The sequence below is a fragment of the Pinus tabuliformis genome, chromosome 8 (genome assembly GCF_031772625.1).
Source record: "Pinus tabuliformis cultivar Carrire ecotype Pingquan chromosome 8, CPIR1, whole genome shotgun sequence".
Classification (NCBI taxonomy): Eukaryota; Viridiplantae; Streptophyta; class Pinopsida; order Pinales; family Pinaceae; genus Pinus; species Pinus tabuliformis.
Genome location: NC_142294.1, coordinates 193,635,954 through 193,643,846, shown reverse-complemented (window position 1 = coordinate 193,643,846; position 7,893 = coordinate 193,635,954).

Here is a 7,893-nt window from a genome sequence, read left to right as displayed (position 1 = left end):
CTCTTCCCCGCTGATATGGCCGACCTCCTCTAGTGCTTTATCCCTTCTCTGCTGTCCCTAAAGCTCTGGAGCTACTGCCTTCTTTGCTATTTGTGGAAATTCTCCCTCTGCCGTAAGACTGTCCTCATCCTCTGCCATTCCCTCTCCCTCTCTTGTTGTTTTGCTTCCTGTTGATTTTCTCTTCAGCCTTTACAGCACTTTGAAAGGCTTCTTCAATATTTCGGGGAGAGAGAATACTGATCTTGTCCAATATTTCCAACATCAAGCCATTTACATACCTCGCTGTTTTTTCTGGAGTATCATCCGTATAACCAGCACGTAAATTTACACGGTAAAACTCTTCTGTGTACTCCTTTACAGTCATACCTTTCTGCCTTAAATTTTGCACTCGTCGATAAAGCTCAACCTGGTAGTCCTTCGGCAAAAATCTGCCCTTCAATTTTGCCACCATCCTTGGCCACCTTCTTATTGGCAACTTGTTCATTCATCTCCTGTCCGCTTGGACACTATCCCACCATAAGGCGGCGTACCCTTTTAATTTAGTTGCAGCAAATCTAACTCTTTTGTCCTCACCGATTTCCTCATTTTCAAAATACTTGTCTAATTCACTTACCCAATCCAGCAAGACATCTGCGGACAGACTGCCATCATAGTTAGGGATCTCTGGTTTGGGTTTGCTGCTGGCTAACAGTACCAATCGCAACAGTCTTAACTATGGGGCTTCTTCCTCTGACCTATCTGTAACAACTGCTACCTCATCTTCACTATCATCCCTAAGTTCTGGGTCTCTTCGCCTACCTGCCTCTACTACATCCAAGCGAGCTGTAAGAATTCTCAACTATTCTCTCAAACCTTCATCTGCTACCCTGCGTGCACCTCTCCCATGTCCTCGTCTTTGTACTTCCATCTTCCTCTACTTCCTCAAAATGCTTCTCTGATACCACGTGATGGGGCCAGCCCACGTGGTCCCACCGTCTAAATGATGATGTGTTGTGTACTTACAATATGTATAACAATGCAATTGATTTTGGATATAAATGTCATTTGATTTTTAATCTGCTTGGGTTACGGCTTGGGTACCTTGATGGTCTGCGTGTTGGACAACTGTCCCTCCTTGAGATTCTGCAAAACCCGCCTTGGTTTGGGGTTTTACACCGTTCACGCTCCTTTGGTTTTCATTATTACTCCGGTCTTTGACTCTGCGAGCTCCTGGCGATTCCTTGTGACTTTTGTATTTTCTGTTGTGAGTTTGTGAGTTCTGTCTGCCTAGTCGATGGAGTGGTGTGCTTTTGGTTGCGGTCGTGGTCTCAGTCGTTCTAAGTCTCGACCTGTATGCTATTGTTTGCTTAGCGAAACCCTGGTAAAGTTTGCATTACAGGATTTGTTTGCATGTGTATTCTCTGTCACTGTGGTATATATTCGGCTTTAATGTCTGCATCTATGTGTTCTGGTCAATTTCTGCCCATATCTCACAAGGGTTTACAGCTAGTCGAGAGCTGTAAGGTTCATGGTGACATTTGCTTCAGCTCTGGTTCGTTGGCTTCCAAATTCGACAGGTCGTGGTGGCGTGCTCTGTTCATTCCTCCATCAATTTAACCTGGTAAGATTCCGTTCTATGCTAGACTTTTCTTTAGCTGTTTGTTCTGAGTCTAATGGCCTGGCTCCTCTGTGAGCAGGGGGTTCGTCCGGGTGAGAAAATACAGCTATGGCTTGCCTATCAGGTAATGGCACTCGTTTATCTTACTCAATAGCTTCGTCCCAGTTCTCTGTTTTTGTTTTTCTGTGGTTGGAACCTAACCCTTCCTCTGTTTGCCTTTGTGCAGGTGGAGCCGTTCGTTGGTCTGGATGCCTGGACTTCCGGCTACCCCGAACAGTATACGGGTAGAATCGTTCTGTTGTTCTAGCTTTTCTTGGCTGGGTTTTCCGACTTGTAGGGTATGTTTGTTTTTCGTTGGCCTTGTGCTGCTATCTGTCATTGGTTCCTTAGTTGTTAGGCTTGGTGGTAGCTTCAAGAGATGAGTTCGAACTCTATGCTGATGGCTTTTGTTTATAGTCGTGTCAGTTCCCACGTCTGCGAACTGGGTTGGTCTTGTAATTGTTTTGAACAAAGAATGTGAATGCTTATATAGACTTTGGATGACTATATTATAATCTTGTGAATTTATGTGGAAATAAATCTGGAACCACTCTCGTGGTTTGCTTACATACCTGTTATAATTGTATACGCCTGAACGCTATGATTGTGTGGCCTGCGCTGGTCGTTGTGGCTCTTCGTTTGATTTAGTTGTCTTTTCGTTCTGGTTCAGAATCTGTAGTGGTAATTTAACAATGTTTACACCATAAAAGGAATGCACAGCATTGAATTATACAGTATTTGAGGACGCTCGTAGGAATTGTATGTGCACTGAAAAATGAATATATTCTTTTCTGGTAATTTCTTTTTCACAGTCGAACCCATATTGGGCTTGTTTTCCTCCTTTTGTATCACTGTTCTCAAACAGTTGGATAACTGCTGTTAGTTTTTTTGTTGTCGGTTACAGTAGTTATTTCATATTTGAAACTTCTTCATAACTAGCACATTTTCCTTTACTTGTATTTACAACAGTAATATAACTGTTCGGAAACGAATGATTCTAACTAATTACTACTGTTCCTAATTAGAAGTCATTACATTATTCTAGGCATTTTAAACAGAAAAGTAAAATAAAAACAACAGATAAAAATAAAGACAGACATGCTGTCCATCTAGTGAGCTGTGTTCTCTGTCCTTCTCAGAAACCATGTCAACCTTCTTTCCGTCTTTGCCCTGTTAGCTAGATGCTCCTGCATCACAGACTCAAGGCTATTTGTGATCTTCTAGATATCAACATCCCAGAAAATACAACATGCAAACCATGTCAAATTGGTAAGCAAACCAGAGTTCACTTCATAGAAAAACAAGGGTCAGCTAGTAAGACTCTTGAACTTGTCCATACTGTTCTATGTGGACCATTAAGGAAAAAGTCACCTCGTGGAGAAGTATACTTTATTTTGTTCATTGATGATTTTTCCAGAATGTGTTCGATAGGTCTTCTAAAGCCTAAAGATGAAGCATTTGAAAAGTTTCAAGCCTTCAAAGCTTTGGTTCAAAATGAATCAGATCAAAAAATCAAATGTCTCAATTCTAATCGAGGAGGGGAATTTACATCGGATGAATTCTTTGACTTTTGTGGACAACATGGAATAAAAAGGAAATTGTCCACCGCAAGGACTCCTCAGCAAAATGGTGTGGTAGAAAGAATGAACAAAATAGTTCAACAAATGGCTCGAGCTATGCTAGATGAATCTGGAACTCCTGCAACATTTTGGGGTGAAGCTGCATTCGCTACCATAACTATTCTCAACAAAGCAAATGTTTGGGTAAATAACACTCAAACTCCACGTGAACTTTGGTATGGAAAGACTCCTATTGTAAAATAATTTAATGTTCTTGGAAGCAAATGTTTTATCAAAAGGACTGATGAAAAACTTGGTAAGTTTGAACCTAGAGCAGATGAAGGTATTCTTCTTGGTTATTCTTCCAGAAGTAAAGGATATAAATGTTATAATAAAAGACATGGGAAAATTGTTGAAAGCATTGATGTTGTAGTTGATGATGCAGACAAAAATCCAAAACAGATAAAATCAACAGAAGATTATGACAATGAAGAATATGGGGATTATTTTCCCACATCAAATCAAAATGATATTGAAGAAGAAACCAGTGAAACACTAGAAGAAGAGATAATGGTAGAAGAAAAGACTCCATCCAGGTATGTTCAGAAAAGTCATCCAGAAACTCAAATTTTAGGGGAAAAAGAGGCAGGTATACAGACAAGAAGGACCATTATAGGGACCTGTTGAGGCCTCGAAAATCGCTGCCACAACAAAGGGGAAACCACCCGGTCCAGACCTTAGTACAGCTCCTTTTCCGTTTGGAATAGTGGCTCCGACTGGGGATAATGGGACCAGTTTCCCAATAATGGATAAAAGTGGGATGGATGAGTAACTTATGATGTATGATGGTGATAAGCGAACAGCTAAAACTATCGGCGAAATATATTAACTATAATCTAATCCCAGGACTTATCAATCTTTGAAAGCGTAGCGTTTGATGATCTGTGCTTTAAGGCATGCATATAGATGACTCTAACACTAAAGAATAGACGTTTAAACCATTTAAGATTGCTCTGCATAATTAGTTATGCAGAGCAATAATAGCGAATTACTACACATTGTCATTCATATCATTGCTACATGCATGATTAAAAGAAAGGGCATATCACAAAACATCCAATAGTGGAATGAAATGAAGATTTGCTGTTATAGCACATACATGTATTCAACAATAGCAAAAATAATAACACAGCAATTCATATGAGAGGAAAGAGGACAGATGCAGATAAAAGTACCATGTAAGCCGCTCAACAATCCATTATATAAATCGCTATGTCGCAGTCCTTTCTTCAAACCAAAAAGCATTCCAAACAAGAGACAATAGTGCGCAATTGCATAAAACAACCTTCTTGTCAAATTAAGGACTATTGGTCGAGTTTCACAAAAGAATATAGACTGAAGCACAGTAGTGGAAACTTCAGTCTTTAAGTCTATTACAAAATTTTACGACCCTTTCCAAAACAATGAAAGGGTCTATAAATACTAATCTAATCTAAATATCTAAAAAAAACTGAAAAGCTATTAAATTGGCATCAATAAATATTTTCCATCTTTTTTTGGCGATCTGGCAGTCGGCAGCAATGCTTCATTCGGTGGGCTCTTTGCCTTTAAACCTCAGCTGACATATCGCCAGCATTGGCTCTACTTCCGGTGGAGTGTTGAGACGCGACGTGAGCTGGGCATCATATGTGGCATCCTTAATGTTGGGGATCAGGCATTCGAGAGCATCTGTTAAACACTTAAGAGCCGACCTTTGAGTGTGCGGCTTGATTAGAAAGAGCCAATATGCGTCGGAGGTTAAAGTATTTACTCCAGCGATTAACTTTCTCTTTTCCTCCAGTTCATGATAACTTGTTTGTTCAATCATGTTTGCCGTGGTTATGCTTCCAGGTGTGCACTGAGAGATCATGTTGGCCAAATAGAGTGTATTGTTGACTAAATCTATCATATTGTTGGCAATCATTTTACACCTTGAAGCTGCCCTTTCCGCTTTCATCATCTGAGTGTTCCATTCCGTGAAGAGTATGTCTTTGTATGTTTCATAGATTCTAGGCAAGTTTGCTGCCTTCCCCTCATCAGAATCTTGCCAACCAAGATATTCTGCTATAGTTTCTTCGGTTTGATCCAGCTCATTTCTGGCCCTTTCTATCTGCTTACATACTGTTGTAGATATTTCACATAATGGCTCAACCTCGGTAAGTTGTCGGCATAGGAGTCTAACTAGAGATATTAATGCACTATTTATTTGAGCTGCCTCTGCTCTGAAATCTTCGAATTTCTTGGTGCCTTTGATATCTTTGAGCTGTGCTAACAGTTGAGCGATTTTCTCATCCTTTGACTTCGTCATTAGCTCGTTTCCCGCTCTCAATTGTGTCAATTCCTCCGTTAATTCTTTCTGCTTCTGGATTGCGCTCTGGTCAATCGTCTGTTTTTTAGTTTGCAATTGCTGGGTCAATATATTGTTTTCTTGCTGTTGTGTCAGCAACTGCTCTTCTACCTGTGCTGCCTTGTTTCGCGCCTCTGCTACTTCTGCTTGCAATGTACAAATCTCCTGGTCCTTAGTCTTTAACAAAAGACTTACCTCCGATGCTTTATCAATAGTTGCTGCAGAATAAGCTCCCGCATACTGCGATAGCTTGGTTAGATCATCGGAGGGGTCCAATTCCTCCTTCCAGACTACATTCCCCGTGACTGTTTTCTCAGGAAAGATGGAAGGTTGATCAAGCCTTCGTCTCTTCCTTGAGTGCTTAACAACTGCTTTGTGCCTAGGGCTATAGAAAACGTCCAGGGGAGGAATATCTTCCACTTGGAGCACAATCTGATCGGAAGGGTCTTTCGTGATTACCTCGACATCCTTTGAAGTGGGTGGGCCGCTGGTTCCGCTTAGAACCTGAGAAGAAGTGGTGTCTAGTGCGTCGCTTGTCTTAGAGGTGTCTGTGTCTTTGGAGCCTTCCTTTCCACTGATAATGGAATCGAATTGATCCCATTGTTTAAGCAATTCAGGATCTATGGAGGTCTGTTTGTGTTGCTCCGTCTGGGATTTACTCTTCTCCTTTTCTTGTTCCAACCTCTTTTGCTCCTCCAGCTCTTTCCGCTGCTGCTCCTCTAACTCCTTTCTCTGTTTCTCTTCTTGCTCTCTTCTTTGCTTATCCGCTAATTCCTTTTTCTACCTATCTGCCAGTTCTTTCTTTTGTTTTTCTTCTTCTTCCTTCTTCCGCTGTTCCTCCATCTGCTTCTGCTTTCTCTGTTCTTGTTCCTTCTGCTCTTTCTGCTGCTTCTTTTGCCTTTCCTCCTGTTGTTTCTTTTGTTCCTTAGTTATAACAGGAGGTTGGCTTGTCTGTTTCTGACCAGGCTCGCTTGAGGAGGACGCTGAGGTTAATGACAATAAATCTAGAGGCAGAGTTTGCAACCTCTGCTCTCTAAGTTTATTGAACTCAGTTAAATTCTCATCATTGTATCTCATCCTGGCAAGCTGTTTGGTTTGGCTTATTGTATCGGCAGCTACGAACAGGTCATCAAACTCATCTTCTTGATGGTCAATCTTTGTCAGTTTGGCCTGTTCTAGGGCAATGAAAGCAGTCTTCCTTGGATCATAGAGTCTGGCTGGCATAGTGGACAGGGATAAAGCTTGCATCTTTATAGCCTCCTTTTCTGCATGCTGAAGATTATGTAGAGTAAAAACACCCATCCTCAAGGGAAAAGGGGGCCAGCCCCTCTTCTTCTCTTTCTTGAGAGTTTGGGTTACACTCTCGGCCATAATTTGGTAGGAGATCTCTCGGGCTAACAGTTTGTCTGGAACATATAGAGGGAGAACATGCGGCTTGGCTTGGCTTCCATAAACCCTAATATAGGTAAAATGCTCTTCTCCAAACCATCCTGCTACAGCTGGTAAGTCGAAGGAAGCGAGATAGGAAATTTTGGGAATAGGCCGATCAAAAATGGAATAATGAATGGGAACCATAAAACCATTGCAAATTTGATACAAATGGTCCTTGTAAGAGGACTTCCACAATTTCTGATGATACAAATGAATGGGCGAAGGGTCTTGGGTGGTCCATCTCCAACCGAGGATGGGAAACTCAGAGTTAAAACACAATGTGTCCATAATGTAGGCACTATAATAAAATGGGGGGATTTTCCTTTCGGTGACTAGAGATTTAGCTTTAAAATCCCGAACAGCTACAGTCAACTTATCAGAAAGAATGGTGGCCTAATCCATGATTATACTATTAACAGCGGCCTCCATCAGGGGAACCATTTCTATATCAAAATTGGCAGAATCATGTAATCCCCATAGCCTACACATCATAATTCCCGCATAGCAATAGGGAGAAGCCAAAGAATCAACGGAGTACATACCCGAGCTTTCATGCTTGTGTTTGGTCGGGTTCTGCCTCCAATCCCGAATGGGCTCGGATGGTACTTCATTTTCAGCTGCAAACTTCTCCACGAAGTCTTTATTGTAGATTTTCTCTGGCTCAGGCAAATGATACATTTGCCTTAGGTGCTCTGGCTTAAACGACCCGAAAATCCGTTCGTCTCTTGTGTGGAATGTTCTGTCAATGATTGGAATTTCCTCGATTGCCCATCGCACTACATCAGTGTAGGGAAGGACTTGCTCTCTGGCCGCTATTCTGTGAAGAAAGGAATTGGCCAACTCTTTGAGAGTTGCATCGGACTTTTTGAGTGAGTTCGCAG